The sequence below is a fragment of the Gossypium hirsutum genome, chromosome D02, assembly GCF_007990345.1.
Source record: "Gossypium hirsutum isolate 1008001.06 chromosome D02, Gossypium_hirsutum_v2.1, whole genome shotgun sequence".
In the NCBI taxonomy this organism is placed as follows: domain Eukaryota; kingdom Viridiplantae; phylum Streptophyta; class Magnoliopsida; order Malvales; family Malvaceae; genus Gossypium; species Gossypium hirsutum.
The window spans coordinates 15,877,341-15,894,494 of record NC_053438.1 but is presented as its reverse complement, the minus strand read 5'-3'; the positions used below and the strand labels follow the sequence as shown (position 1 = coordinate 15,894,494).

At 34.1% G+C, this 17,154-nt stretch overlaps 1 pseudogene; it reads left to right on the top strand.

The window, feature by feature from the left end:
* Nucleotides 1-17,154, top strand: part of LOC107908008 (uncharacterized) — a 75,711-nt pseudogene that overhangs the window by 15,886 nt on the left and 42,671 nt on the right.

The window sequence follows — 17,154 nt, the reverse complement described above, 5'->3', positions numbered from 1 at the left end:
TTTTCCTAATAAGACTATTTTTTCAAACTCAATTTATCAATTTTGAATTTAAAAATCAGTAAGTTGTTTTCCAAATAATGACGAAGGATTTCTATCAAAGCTTTTTGAAATTAACCTTATCAATTTTAAAAGAAATAACAACACCTTTTTTCAAAGATGAACAAATATGCTTCAACTTAGGTTCTTGCAATATCTAAGGCCTATGTAATCACTTAGATTGGGCCGTAACATCTAGGCTCAGTTGGAGGGGTTACAATAGGGGCTTTCTCCTATAGAGTGATCACCAAATAGAGGAGTCCGCCAGGTTAGGTCAGTTTGCCATGGGTATTTGTGTTGGATCATCGATATGCTCCCTGGTGCAGTGGAAAAATTATTCTGGCGATCATCAACCACAAGTCCATGCACGAGGTAAGAGTAAGGTTGAAATAGGGTTTAAGATATATGCCCATTCTATTGGCATGAAGTCTGTTCGCTTTAACCATAGGGTGTGACCCTGTAGGTTCTTGTAACATTGGCAGTAATACTAGAACATTTCTAATGTTACAAGCAAGGAGTGACATCTAGCAATGCATCATTGCTACCCAGGTTACAAGAAGTCATGATTCGACATAACCTCTGTGATAATTTTTTCATGTATTATATCCTTTTATCCTTTATATCTAGATTGGACACAAGTCATGGTATAGTCACACTTGTATAGTTCAATCTCATATTTCTTGATATATTGAGTAGACTACAATAAAAAACCAAGTGTGGTGTCTCATATCAAATTATTTCAGCATGGCCATACATTTCTAGTCTCACTCTATCAAGTGGCCTAAGATATTAACCTTATTATGTAGGAGGGATATATCCTATCTTGATCATTTCTATCCCACTACATGGATTGTGGTACATGGAACATCAGTCTTTATAGTACAACCTATTATGTAGATGTTTGACTGTATTAAAATATACGACTCGTGATGTTGAGACAATGATAATCTCAAGTTTGAGGATCATATACATAGTTATCACAATAAGTAATGTTTGTGACTATTACATAATAATCCAAGAAACATAGTCAGGGCTGGTTAGTCTAGTATGTAGTTCTCTAACACATACTCATGTATTGATTTTAACATCCCTATGCCAATGGCAACACTTTGTCATCAATCAACGACACATTAGTTTCAATGCAATATTATTGTCCAAGCCCGCAATAAAATTTGACTAAGGACCTTTTAAGAATAATAATATTATTCTTAGGAGTTTATTATTGATCAATTTATTTATATACATAGAAAAATAAATTGGAATAACAATGGCATTGCCTTATACTAATAAACAAGGTAAAAAGAGTATGTAATTACAACCATCTCATGATTTGACCACCTCCGGATGTACTAACGTCTAGACTGTGAGTACTTCAGTAAAAGATTTATAAACGAGGTGGTATTCACAAGTATATAGGTTCAGTTGTAATATAGTTACAACAGAGTAGGTGAGTAGTTCGAGGATCGTACCCAAGGGAGGCTAGTGCTAGATCAATTTTAACCTAAACACCAAAATATCTAATTAGTACTTGAAATAGGTTATATTATGCAAGTATAAATAAAAGGAGTTTTTAAGGATTTTTATAATAAAAATATAAGAAAGAAATAAATATCAAGAGATTGAAAAGTAAAATTAATCAAATCTTGTTATGGGTGATTAGCTCGCTTCGGTACTCTTCATCAACTGTAGCTTTGGTTCCTCTTCAATCAACTAGTCGATATCTGCTTCTAGTAGGATCTTTCGATACATCCACTGTTCAACCTTTGAAACTGTTGACACAATCAAAGGTGTCGACATAAATAGATGTATCTCTACCCTTTACCTTTCCCACAAAGATTCAGGAAGAATGAGCATGACAAGCAATATCAACAGTTCTTAGATGCATTGAAGCAATTGCAGATCAACATTCCTTTTGTAGATGCTCTAGTACAAATTCTGAGTTGTGGGAAATTTATGAAAGACCTCTTGTCCAAGAAGAAGAAGCTCACTGATATTGAAACTATTGCACTCACAGAAGGCTGTAGTGTTGTTTTGACAAACAAGTTGCCCCATAAATTGAAATATCCTGGGAGCTTTACCATCCCATGTTCAATTGGCAATCATTAATTAGGCAAGGCTTTATGCGACTTGGGAGCTAGCAATAACCTAATGCCACTATCTACTTTCAGAAAGTTGGGAATAGGTCACATGAAATCTATTGCAGTAACATTACAACTAGCCGATCGATCCTTGGCTCAACCTGAAGGGAAAATCAAATATTTTTTAGTTTGTGTGGATAAATTCATTTTTTCGATTAATTTTATCATACTTGACTGTGAGGTAGACAAGAAGGTTCTCATAATCTTGGGAAGACCATTTTTAGCCATCTACCGAACTCTTATTGATGTTTACAAAGGTGAACTAACCATGTGACTTAATGATAAGCAAGTCACCTTTAGTGTTTTTGAATCTATTCAATGCAAGGACAAAGAAGAATGCCATACTATCAATGTGCTAGATGATCTAATTAAGGAAGAATTCAATGACCAAGGAATAGTACTTTCTGAAGAATTTGTAGTGACATTGGATGCTGAGTCCTTAGACGATTGTGATACCATGGTTGAAGCTAATAATCTTGAATTCAAGCATGGATGGCAGATTGAATCCTTAGACCAAGCCAACAGAACAACCCCAATTTTCAAACCATCTATTGAAGAAGCTCCTACTCTGGAATTGAAACCACTACTTCATCATCTTAAATATTTCTTTTTGGGTGACCACAATACTCTTCCAATTATTGTCTCCACAACACTGGATGTAACTCAAGACAAGAAATTGGTCCATATTCTCAAGCAACATAAACGAGCTATTGCTTGCAGTATTGCCGATATTCAAGGTTTTAGTCCTTTTTTCATGCACAAGATCAAGTTGGAAGATGAAGGCAAGCAATCGACTGAACAACAAAGAAGATTAAGAGAGAAGACGAAAGAAGCTTTCAAGAAGGAAATCATAAAATGGCTTGATGCTGGAATTATTTACCCAATTTTTGATAGCAATTGGGTAAGTCCAGTCCAATGCATACCTAAGAAGAGTGGCATCACTGTTGTTTGGAATGATAAGGACGAATTAATTCCTACACGTATTCCCATGGGATGGCGAATTTAAATGGATTATCACAAATTGAATGCGGCCACAAAGAAGGATTACTTCCCACTTCCATTCAATGACCAAATACTGGATCCGCTTGCTGGAAAGGCCTTATTGCTTTTTAGACAACTATTCTGGGTACAATCAAATTGCTATTGCACCGAAGGATCAGGAGAAAACAACCTTCACCTCTCCATTGGTACTTTCACTTTTCGCAGTATGTCTTTTGGTCTTTGGAACGCACCAGCCACATTTCAAAGGTGCATGATGGCAATATTCTCATATATGATCAAAGATTCTTTAAAGGTTTTTATGGATGATTTCTTAGTCTATGGGAATGATTTTGATCATTGCGCTAACAATTTGCATAAAGTATTGAAGTGATGTGAGGACACGCATCTTGTCCTGAATTGGGAAAAATGTCATTTCATGGCAACTGAAGGCATTGTGTTAGGACATCGCATCTCTAGTCAAGGCATTCAAGTAGACAAAGCTAAGGTGGAAATCATTGAGAATTTACCTCCACCAAAAAACGTGAAAGGTATTATCGAATGTTTATTAGAAATTTTTTGAAAACTGTAAAACCTTTATGCTCATTGCTGGAACAGAATCAAAAATTCTTCTTTGTCGATGCATGTCTAGATGCCTTTATTCAGTTAAAAAAGTAGCTAGTGAATGCACCCATTATCGTTTCACCATATTGGTCTCAACCTTTTGAAGTTATGTGTGATGCAAGCGACTTTTCTATGGGTGCGGTTCTAGGACAACGAAATGGAAAAATACTTCACACTATCTATTATGCTAACAAAACTCTTATAGAGACTCAATTCAATTATACCACCACAGAGAAAGAATTGTTGGCTGTAGTATTTACTTTCGATAAGTTTCGTTCCTATCTTATCACTGCAAAGGTTATTGTATTCACTGATCACTCGGCGGTGATATATCTCTTTGCGAAAAAGGATGCCAAACCAAGATTGATACGCTAGATATTACTATTGCAAGAATTTGACATTGAGATAAAAAACCATTAGGGTTCAGAGAATCAAGTTGCAGACCATCTATCTCGATTGGAAGTTGACAGCAAATACTGAAACATACTTCAAATTGTCGACCCATTCTCAGATGAGAAGTTATTTGCTATAGATGCAACTGCTTGGTATGCAGATTTTGTTAATTATCTAGTTTGTGGAAAACTCCCATTAGGTGTTATAGGCCATAAAAAAGGATTTCTTCATGACGTAGTGAAGTATCATTGGAACAAGCCGTATTTATTCAAGGTATGTAATGACAACATCATTTAACATTGTGTTCTGGAAGAGGAGATGCTTTCAATCCTAAAGCATTGCCATTATGCTCCTTATGGAGGTCATTTCGGTGGTATGAGAACTGTTACTAAAGCTTTCCAATTAGGATTCTAATGGCCGTCATTATTTAATGATGCCCACAATTTTGTGAATCAATACGATAGATGTCAACGCACCAGTTCTATATCCCGACGTAATGAAATATTACAACAGCTAATTATGGAGATTGAATTATTCGATGTTTGGGGTATGGATTTTATGGGACCATTTTCTAGTTCATTTTGAAATATTTATATATTAGTAGTTGTTGACTATGTCTCAAAGTGGGTTGAAGCTGTTGCAGTCCCAAAGGATGATGAAAAGATATGCTAAAATTTTTTCACAAACATATATTCACCCGCTTTGGGACACCAAAGGCATTGATTAGTGATCAGGGTACACACTTTCATTGCAACCAAGTGGAAACCGCATTGAAGAGATATGGAGTTAATCATAGAATGACTACTACTTATCATCTGTAAACCAATGGACAAGCCGAAGTATCGAATCAAAAAATTAAGAACACTCTTGTGAAGGTTGTAAACCCTTCGAGGAAAGATTGGTCTTTTCGATTGGATGATGCTTTATGGGCATTACGAACAACATACAAAACTCCATTATGAATGTCGTAGTATCAATTGGTTTTTAGGAAAGCATGTCACTTGCCAGTTGAACTGGAACACAAAGCAATGTGCGCAATGAAGCAAATGAACATGGACTATGACGCAACTGGAAAGAAATGGCTGTTGGATATCATTGAACTAAAGGAGATTAGGAGAAATGCCTATAAAAACACTATGATTTATAAGGAAAAGACCAAACGATGGCATGACAAGATTATTTTATAGGGACAATTTATCGCGGGTCAACAAGTTTTATTATTCAATTCTCAACTTAAATTGCACCCAAGTAAATTGCATTCATAATGGTCTGGACCTTTTGAAGTTCTCGATATATTTCCTCATGGTGTAGTCACAATTCGAGATTTACGTCATGGACACTAGTTCAAAGTAAATGGACAAAGGCTGAAACACTATTTTGGCAATAGTGGTCAAAAGCAGGCAGAGACCATTAAATTGGTCGAAAAGTTTTAACTTTTAATTATTACTCCGTGATTTTAGTTTATTTTATTTATGTTTTGTTAAATTTTGTTTTCCTTCCTTTTTCCAGAATAATTAGGTACATTTGTCGATGCATTGAAATTTTGCTATCAACATATTTTGTAATTCTATACTACCATTTATAACTCATCAGAATTTAGGGAAATTTAGATTCCACCGTTGGATAAAAAATCACTCAGCCATTTGAACCTTCTGAGTGGGCACAATTTCTATTAAACACAGCTATTCTTGCCAGCTTTATATCTCTCCACAAAATAACATGCCTCTCTTCTTCCTATTTCACTCACTATAAATATTCTCCCACTGTATCGACTATAACGTATTCAAGCAACCATTTTTATTTTCTTTCTCTTTTCAAGATCATATGTTTTCAAATTTAAACTATTTTCCCACATCAAAAGATGGCAAAAATAAAAGGCTTGGTCAAGAAAGCCACCAAATCTGCTGAAGAACATGCGTCCTCTGCTACCACAGTTTATGAATCAAAATCCTCTAGGCCAGTGCAGAAAAAGGAGCCAATAATCTTTTTGAATAAAGTGGCAAAGGAATTATTTCAAGACAACATGTTGAAGCGAAAATTCCACCCTGAAAAAGGCATTTCCCTTTCACAACAACAAGACTTGGGTAACCAAGTCTACAAAACCATCTCGAAGTTAAAGTGGGAAACTTTTTGCACCCATCCTGGAAGTTATTCTCCTTCACTGGTACATGATTTTTATGCTAACCTTTATAATCATGAGTTAGAGTTCCTTTTTGTTCGAGAAGGTTTAATTCCATAGGACGCTAAAAAAATCAACAAGTTGTACAACACCGAGGTGGATGTAGATGAACTTTTGAAGTTCATTGAGGATATCACAGATGAAAAATGAGACCTGTTGGTGAAAGACTTATGTGTCGAAGGAGCATTGTGGATGGGTTCCTATCAATAGAATTATACGATGTACCATCGCTTCCTGACGCTGCAAAGCAAAATCTGGTTTCATTTTGTCAACTATAGGCTAAAGCCCTCTTCACAAAACACCATAGTCACCTTCGATAGAATGTGTCTTATCGATTCCATTGTCAAGGGCAAAACGGTTGATGTCGGCGTAATACTCTTCCAAGAAATTGCTTATTTTGCCGGAAGGTAAACTGGAATCTTGGTTTTCCTACCATTGGTGGTGTTATTGTGCCAGCAAAAGGAATTGTGCCCTGTGATGGTGAGGAAGTCCTAGAAAGTAAGGGTCTGATTAATAAAGCTTTTACAGAAAGAATGAATCTTGGCAAAGATACACCGATAATGAAGGAGGCAAAAACAAGTAAGACAATGAAGGGCAAAACCAAATCCGATAACAAAGGAACAAACCTGAATGCAGAGACATCATTATGGTGCAAAATGAAATATGTTGAAAAAATGGTCAATTCCATCAACAATAGGAAGACCAGGCTTGTTGCTACAATAAAAGATGTGGAGAAATCCTATAATTTGTTTTATCCTAATACCAAAGCCTAAAACAGTTCTATTGTAGCCACATTAAGCCAATTAATCCCATCCCCACTACCGAAATTCCCAGTGTTTCAACCAATCATTTGAAATTATGAACTCTCATCCACGGATGATGACTTAGAAGACCGAGACAAATCGGTGGCATCCCCTTCCATTGTGCAGGTCTCTGATAATGAAAAATAAGAGGAATCTAGGGACATTGAAGAATTCCTGTGAAAGATTGATAGCTTTAAATATGGTATTTTTGCTGGTCAAGAGGACACTGTTGTTGAGAAGGAAGTTGCTACTGCAAAAAAGGAGTTTGTTGCTTCAGAAGAAGAAATTGCTGAAGATGAAAAAGAAAAAGAAGAGGAAGATTCTGTTGTAAACATTTTCACTACACCTGAGTCTATGGGTGCAAATATTAATAATTTAGAGCGAGATGGAGTGAGACCAGCGGAAGTTGCTGAGGTAACTAGTGAGGAGCAATGCAATTCATTGGCAATAGTGGTCTACACTGGACCACTCTAGGTGGCCTCTCCTACACAGGAAGTAGGTGATGATGCCGGGGAAAAGCCAAAACATGAGGACCAATCCGAGGACCGTGCGAAGCCCAAAAAAAGAAGAGAAAATGCTCAAAGGATAAAAAAATGAAAGAATGAAAAGAAGAAAAGGAGGAGGAAGAAACATCGTGTATCCACATCAATGGCTGAGGATAACTAACGTCGTTTATTTTAAGCTTTAGCTGTAGTATTCATGCATTGCATGTAGCTATAAGTTTTATTTTGATAAGTACACATTTGCATTGCATTTTTATTGTCATTACATTTTCATGTTTGTGCATTGGGGACAATGCAACCTTTAAGTTTGGTGGAATGCACATGGGGCTTGGAAATGCACCCACATTTCAATTTTTTTTCAGTAATGAAGCATGCAAGGTTTAATTATAGTTAATGAAAATTGTTCAAAATTTTTTGTTACATTCGATCCTTAATTCTTGAATCATGTGAATTATCAATGAATAAGTTGGATAAATTTGACAGAAGGTTGTACCTTCAATTCTTTGATGAATGAATTAGGTTGGACTAGTAATAGATGACTACTATCATTCCTTAAATCTTGAATAAATCTACTTTTTATAGCTACTTATATATATAGTTATAAATTAAAGAAACTCCAAAGTGGGTGTAGTATGAAATGTTAAAGAGGGAACACTCCAATACAAGCGTTAGAAAAATCAATCTGGCCAAAGGCTATCGCTGCATGAGTGTGTGTCAACGCAATTACATACTTCTTGGGGGTTTGTTGCACTCCATCATTACTTCTTAGGAACAAGGTTATAGTAATGCAACAATATCCCTTATTCCGAAAAAAATAAAAAAATAAAAAAATTTTTATTGTACAATAAATGTTGTATTGGTAGATAGAACTTAGGGTTTGGAGCATGATGCTAGCATTGATGAAGTTGCAACCTTATTCATTCATGCTTATGTATTGTCGATGCAATATTCTTTCATCTAAATGTGATTCATTATTGGGAATTTAGAAGGTTCAAGTTGCTAGAATAATCATTTGCCTTAGTAAAATTTTTGTAGCCTTGTTAGTTTCTGTTTTATTTGAGGATAAGTAAAAACTCAAGTTTGGGGGTGTGATAGCACTAGAAAGAACATAGGATTTCCTCCTTACTTATTGGTTAAATTTTTCCCATTTAGTTATCCTTTGCATATATTTTAGCATTTTCAGTTTAGTAAATTGCATTTTATAACTCAGTGAATCCTAACCTATTTTATCCTTAATTTTTTTTATCTTTTTGCATTAATGTCGTTGCATGAGTTAATTCCCGATTGCGTCTAGAATTGTAGCCGCACCTGACAACTGTCCGGATAAGAACTAAAAATGCGTGAGCTGTCCAGTCTGGTATAACCAACCTGTACGTACAATGACAAAATAATTCTTAGGAAAGGAAACATGTACTGTTGGAGGAGGACATAAAAGATTGACGTGGGAAGAAAAATAAAGAGAGGAAAGCATTTTCTTGACCATCATCGTCTTTATCCTACCTTAAAGCTTGTGGCTATGGCAGCTTAAGTCTCTCACGGGTGAGCCAACATGAAAATTGATATAGATTAGCTTCTGACAAGGAGACCTAAGTGTGAGACAAGAGGGAATAGAGAGGTTCAGTCGAATTGTCTTAGAATAGTATTCTCCACTCGATTCTTTCTTATTTCTTTCTAAATGCTGGTGATTACTCTCTATTTTTTTGTTTCTATGCAAGTACACATGAATTCTTGGTTAAATTTTATCTTATTCAATTTTGCTTTTATTGTTTAATCTTGGGGTTTGAATGTTTCTTAACATAGAAGTGTTATTACAGTCATTGACACTAGAAAGTGCAATGACAATTCAAGCCAACAAGCATTACAACGGAAGTTGTGTGAGGGTTAGAGGAATTTAGTCCACATTTTCTTAATAGTGCCATATTGCCATCATCAGAAGGTGGGGGTTAATGTGCATGTTTAAGTCTAATATCAAACAGAGGAGTGACGATTGGTAAGATATACATTGAAATTTATTGCCTCGACAATCACCTATCCTTTTATACCTTGTGAGCACTTAGTATTCTACTGAATATTCATGTTGGGGATCCCAGTTTATCATTATCATATTTTATTTTATTATTTTAAAGTTGTTGCTCCAACAATTATCCTCACAATTTATCTTGTTTCTATTTAGTTATTGCACCGACATTAAAAGAAAAAAGACAACCATCCTTGTGGGATCGATATCCGAAAAACTCACATCTGTCTACTATACTTGCATCGACAGTGTACACTTGCACATTATTGCTGTGATGTTAAACAACCGATCAAGTACTTAGAAAATTTTAGTTTTAGGAAGCAATTTTTTGCACTCCCTTTGTTGAGCAAAAATTTGAAAGTCGAACAAGTTTTTAGAGATAAAAGATTGCTGAGAACTAAAGTATATATTGTTATTTGAATAGACTGGAAGTACAAGGTGGTTATGTTCGTAGGCAAAAATTGTTGCATTCGTGCATATTTTGCTTGATGACAAACATTACTTTAGGTTTGGGGTGTGATAACTCTTGAAAATAGCTATATTTCATGCCTTTAGACTTAGCTAATTGCATGTACTTAGGTGCATTTAGTTCATTTTAAGACATGCCATTAGTATTTTTCTTGTTTTAGCATTACATTAGAAGCTTGGACTGTACTTAAATTTTTGTTATTTTTAAATTGCTTGTGGAAGGGTTCTGTATGGTGGTGGATTGGTAGGTACAGGATAAGGAACAAGAAGTAAAGGAGTGAAGGTTTGTCCCAGTAAAAGGTTGGACAGTTTGTCAACACGAATGTTGTTGCAATGCTGGAAAGATGTCCAGTCAGCACTCAAAGAGTATCGGTCTTAGGCCCAGTTGAACTTGCACTAGATATATCTACCTAAAAAAGAGGAAATAACAACATGGGTTGTTGGATTTACCTTAGGGAAAATGATTATAAAAGCCAAAGGAAACCTTAAAGGGGGCGAAAAAACAAAAGAGGAAAAAAATGGAGATCCTTAGGCAAAAAAGAAAAATAAAGGGTAGCGGCTAAGTAGAGACGGGAAAAGGAAGACGAAGGCAGTCCTTCTTAGCCACCACAAGACATTGCATCACTGGAGTGGAGGCAGGATAAGCGGAAGCTAACTTCCTGAAGTTCTTTCATTATTTCGAGATTACTCTTTGTGAATTGATTTGATGAAAATGATGTTGAATGATACTTTGGATTTGAATTTTAATTACGAACCCATGAGCTAAATCTCATAGGGTTGGGATTACTTGATGAAACTTTTATTTTCTTTAATGATTGAAGCATAGATATGCTTTAAAACAATGTTTCATTTAATGGTTTTGTTTACAAAATTGCATGGTTGCAAACTCTAGACATAGATGGATGTACAACATGTTCATTAAATTAATCTAATTATGACAAGGTTAGGTTAATGAGATTGAAATTGAATTATATGAGCAAGTGTTGGATTGAATACTTGTAGCAACCTCTAAACATAGAGCAGTGTTCATACGAAATGAAAACAAAATAGTGTAGGGTACCGTGGTAAAGTCCTATAGACATATATCGCTTAAGGCGAGGTAACTTGATATCTTGTTCTCGAAAGAAACAAACCATTTTAGAACTCTTATAAAAAGTAGATTGAGTATGGTGTTGTCGAGGCATTATTATCAGTAAGGGCATATTCTTAGTAATCTCGACCTTCCAAATAAACATCGTAGACCCTCTATTCTTTGTCGTATTATCTTCGCCATAGCGTTTTTAGTTGTTTACTTGTTTGTTTTCATATTATTCACGTAATTCTTCTCGAATTTGCCATTGCATTCTTACTCTTGTCTTGTCGTAGCATTTTCCATTAATTTTCAGTTACACGTATTGCAGACATCATTATTCCTTCAAATTACCACTACATTCTTATCATTATTTTTTTCATAACATTAATCATACTCATTATAATCACTCGACCATTTTATACCAAACTGATTCCTATGGAAATGATCTCACTTATCACTTTATTACTTGATTCGACGTGTATACTTTCAGAATTTACATATCATTTCACACACGACAGCTACCATCTACTCGCTACAAAGTGGAAAATCCTTGATCTTGTGCTCCAAAGATCCACATCTTAGGCATGCACCTAAACTCCTCCAACATTCACTCGGATGCCTCTTACCACAAGTGGCACAATATGGGGCTCTCCCGCCATACGCAGAAGCAACAATATTTTGCCAAGGTCGATTGTCTCGGGCTTGCTTATTAGGTCGTAGAGCCTGACTAGTAGGATTGGCATCTCTCTTAGTACAGATTCTAGCTCTATCCCTCGATTCGCATTCCAAACGCTTCATTTCCTCCACAATCTTGGTTTTCTCAACTAACACTTCAAAAACCCTTTCTTGTAGAAGGGCCACTTGCATCATCAACTCATACCTCAGCCCGTTCTCAAATCTGACACACTTATCTTGCATAGCCGCGACCATACTTTGGCATAGTGACTTAACCACAAAAAAACGAGTCTTATACTCAGCCACATATCTATCCCTTTGTTTGAGCTCAATGAACTCCAGTCAATGGGTCTCAACATAAAACTTCCCTAAATAGTTGTTCGGGAAAGGCTCAAGAAAATATTCCCAAGTCAGTCCATCAAGTTCGGTACCTCTAGCAACAGCTTGCCACTAGCAGAAAGTGTAACACCCCAAACCTGGTCTAAACGTTATGACCGAATCTGGCGATGTCACATTGTAACACCCCTTACTAGTATTCGACGCCGGAATAGGGTACGAGGCATTACTAGAAGACATACATTTGCATACGTATTAAACTGAGTTACAAAATTTCATCCAAATTAAAACTTTTAAATTATTAACGTGCTTTTATAATTCTTTACAACATATCCTCGAAATATTATATTCATAACAAATAGGGCCTACGAGACCCGATATTTACTCATGTAATTCAAAGCTTCATTTCCATTTCATTCAGTTCACGATTTCTCATGTTCACAATTCAAATCAATTTCTCAATCCAATATATGTATTTCAATCATCTAAGAATATAATTCAAGTTACACGAACTTACCAGGCTAAATTGCAGAAATACTAAAATTCAGGGACATTTTGGTAATTTTTTATTTTCCTCGAATTTTCACTCAATCCTGATATAAATTAATATTTCATTCAATTTATTAATTTAAATAATAAAACAATTCATTTCATGCAATTTGGTCACTTTTTGACATCTTTACCAATTTACCCTTAAAATATTACTTTTATTCAATTTAGTCCTTGAACCTAAAACATGAAAATTGACCATTTTTAATAAGAACTCATGCTAGTTGAATAATCATTTATTTTCCTCCTCCTCATCTCCATTCCACATCCTTAATGTATAATATGCTTATATGTAACATTATCTATAATTCCACCATTTATTTATATATTAATTCAAAGCTGTTCACTTGGGTCATAGTCACTAAATTATTTATATCTTGAGCTACGGAACTCCAAATTAAGATCCGCTAAATTCCTATGAAATTAGAATAACATATACTCTTACCATAATATTTTCAGAATTTTTTTTAGTCAATAAGTACATTTTATTCTTTAAAATTTTTCCTGTTTCACTATTTGACAGTTCCGACCCCTCTTCACTAAAAATTAATTATCTCTTTGTACAGAATTTGGATGATGTTTCCGTTTGTTTCTATTGAAAATAGGCTCATTAAGGATTTTAAAAATATAAATTTAAGCCTCTAATTATTTTTATTTAATTTTTATGATTTTCCAAAGTCAGGATAGGGGAACCCGAATTCATTCTGCCCTTGTCTCACAAAATTTATTATATCTCATAATTTACAATTCCATTACTTATACCGTTTATTCTATGAGAAACTAGGCTTAATAACCTTTAATTATATATTTTTTATCCTTTAATTTGATTTCCACAATATATGGTGATTTTCCCAAGTTAACCTACTGCTGCTGTCCAAAACTGTTTTAGTGCAAGATGTTGATTACTATGTTTATAACTCCCTAATTCCCTTTCTCTATAATATTTCCCACCATTTTCACTTATTTCTATTCACTAATATATCAAGAACATAAGAATTTATTTAAGAAAACTCTACTATAACATCATTTCCATGCTTTTTCAACAATAACAAACGTAAAAATATATTGAAATCTTGATGTTCTTACCTTGTGCTATTGATTTCAATCTTTAACTTGATTTTCTCTCTCCTCCAGCTTCTATTTCTTGAATCTAACTTGACATTCTAGCTCCCCATTGTCTCCTTATTATTTTTCTCTCTTGGAAGCTATAGAAATTCTTTTGATTTCTACGTGAAAATAGTGAATTTTTGGTGAAAGGACCAAATTGTAAAGAAAGCTAAACTTTCTTTCTTCTCTTCTCTTCTAACGTTGGTTGCATGGAAAGATGATAATTTTTTTCATCATCTTTCCTCCCTTTTATATTAATCATTTAATAATAAAATAATACTAAAAATCTTAATAAAATATTAATTAAAGAACATTTGTCTAATTAATTCATTAAAAATATCACAAACATCATCATTACCTTCTAGAATTCTCTCTCTCTATTTGACCATTTTGCCCTTTATAATCTTTTGAAATTTCATCCTTGAGTCATCACTTAATTTGGTAAAATTGTAATTTAGTCCCTCAAAATTATTCAGCTTTTCAATTTGGTCCTAATTCATCCATTTTCCTTAGTTTCTAGATTTTTCCACTCTTAAAATATTTACACTATTGGTCCTTCAACTTTTTCGTATTTACACTTTAACCCCTTAAATTTTGAGTATTTACTCTTGGGAAACAAAACTTTTCTCACTTTTGCAATTTAATCCTTTCTTAAATTAATATGTCATAATATACTTCGCAATGTTGACATAACTCAATATTACCCTTTTTATCACTTTATTTCCTTATTTTACTATATTAAGGATATTATCTTACTTTCTTACTGTAGTAATTTTCACGGTATTACATTTCCCTCCCCCTTAAAATAAATTTCGTCCTCAAAATTTCCTTGTTTTATTTTGATAATGAGCTTCCTCATTTCTATATTTTTTCAATTATCCTTTTCTATCCATTCTTATCACTAACATTTCTAGTTTTTATATCATTTTGTACTTCCTTTTCAATAATATTCTTCTTTTTACTTAATCGAGTTCTTATTTTCTCTCTTTCTTCATAACCAGAAGTCCTTTCTTCATTTACTTTTCTTAAAGTCATCTCTATCATTCTATAGTTCCCTTCTGTACATATTTACCTAGCTTAGTATTTGTATTCATTCTCTATCCTTTCATTTCACAATTTATTTTTAATTCAATATTTCAAACATGAATCAGAGGTAAATATTTACCTTGTAACGAAAATTATTTATCTTTTTTAGCAAAGGCCCAGTAGATTAAACAAAATACTTAGGATATACGGAACTGATACAGAGGTGCATTATTATGGACTGTTAAACAAAAAGCTCTAAAGTATTATACAGAGAACATAAATGTGCTAATAATCAGAGAGCACGCTAAACTCCCTTAATATCCTAATAGTTCTAATCTCATCTACTTGGGTAAGTTATTTCATGCATACATATCACTTTTACACTTTTCTCATAATGCTTTTACATGATTTACAATTTAATTCTTGTATCAATAATTCGTATATTTATATCTTCTCTACCTTTAGTGCATGTATTATATTTCAAAATTCATTATTCATCCGTAATTTACTAATAATCCATATCATGTACTTCACATATCATGTTTACATGTTTTGCAATTTAGTTATCAACACAATATTTCTTGTAGCAAAACAATACACTTTCTAAATATGCATGCAAAACAGAATAATAACCGGTCATAAACCGACCAGACCAACAGGGCTTTCGTCTAACATTATAATTAGCTAACATTCTCACAACATAAGAACTCTATTAGAACTGAACAATTACACATACATATCTCTGAGAATAAAAGAATATATATAATATCCAGAAAAGATCATCATGTTCATTTCGACTGTAACCTTCACACACAGACATCTTTACCACTTAATTATCATTTCTCTGACTAATTCTGTTATCACGAACCTCACTTTATTCCATTCTCTAAAAAAAAACTTCCAATTAATACATACATTCTTTTAGGTATCATACCTGAATATTTTGTCTCATCAAATTTAACTTCTTCTTTATTTACTTTCTTACTTGTTTACTTTCTTGCTTAAATAACTCATGATTATAACTTACTCCTTCCTTATTGAAATTCTTTTCTCAACTGATAACTGAAATATTTTGAATCCTTATACTCACCTGAATCTATTTATCATACTTTTAACTGAACTTTCATGTAACATAATTTCTTTACTATCCCGTTGAATTACTTGGAATACTAAGGATACTTAGGTCTCTTATATGAATATAACATGCCAAAGTTATGTCCCAGACATAGTCTTACATGGGATGTTTCCTGTACTGCCAATGCCATATTTCAGATATGGTCTTGCATGGGAGTTCTCATATTGGTGCCCATGCGATGTCCCAGACATGGTCTTACGGGGGACCTCTCATCTCGGTGCCAACGCCATGTCCCAGACATGGTCTTACATGGGACCTCTCATCTCAGTGCCAACGCCATGTCCCAGACATGGTCTTACATGGACCTTTCATAATTTCAATAATGCCAATGCCATGTCCCAGACATGGTCTTACAATGGCTCACATATCAATGTCAATGCCATGTCCCAGACATGGTCTTATACGAGATTGCACGCCGATGCCATATCTCAGATATGGTCTTATACAGAAATCACATATCACATGTTGCCATGGCCCAACCATGGTCTTTTCCATCAATTCATCACATATCACTGAATGAAAGTTCTCATTCCTGTGTTCTACTCAATTTGATATTTCAATTCAATTTTCCTACTATTATAATATTCATGGTTCAATAGAAAAGACATAAAACAAACATCATATTGTTTCTAATTTAACAATTAAACGTCAGATTCTATCATATAAACATACTGATTACACTTATTCAAGCAAGTGTAGATAAACATACCTTCCATCTATTTGTGTATATTTACTTACGATATTTACTTAATCAAATATGTTGAGCACATAACATCATATGTGCGCCAAGCAAATACGGATGAGCATATCACCATATAAACTTTCATTTTATTCTACGTTTCTACATTTCTCAACTCATGGTTGTCTTACTTCATACGTTAACACATACTTATCATGAATTTTCTATTCATACCTTTCTAAATTTCGTTTCATCATAAACACATTTCAATCACCTCAACATAATTTATTTTAGCATTCTTGGAAACAACTTGGTTAGAAGTCATCTCTGTCTTACAAAACAATTTCATTGGAGTCGGAAGATATTACATTACCACGAGTAATAAAATGACATGTATAGCTAAACTCACATACGCTATGTTAGTCCGAGAACTGAC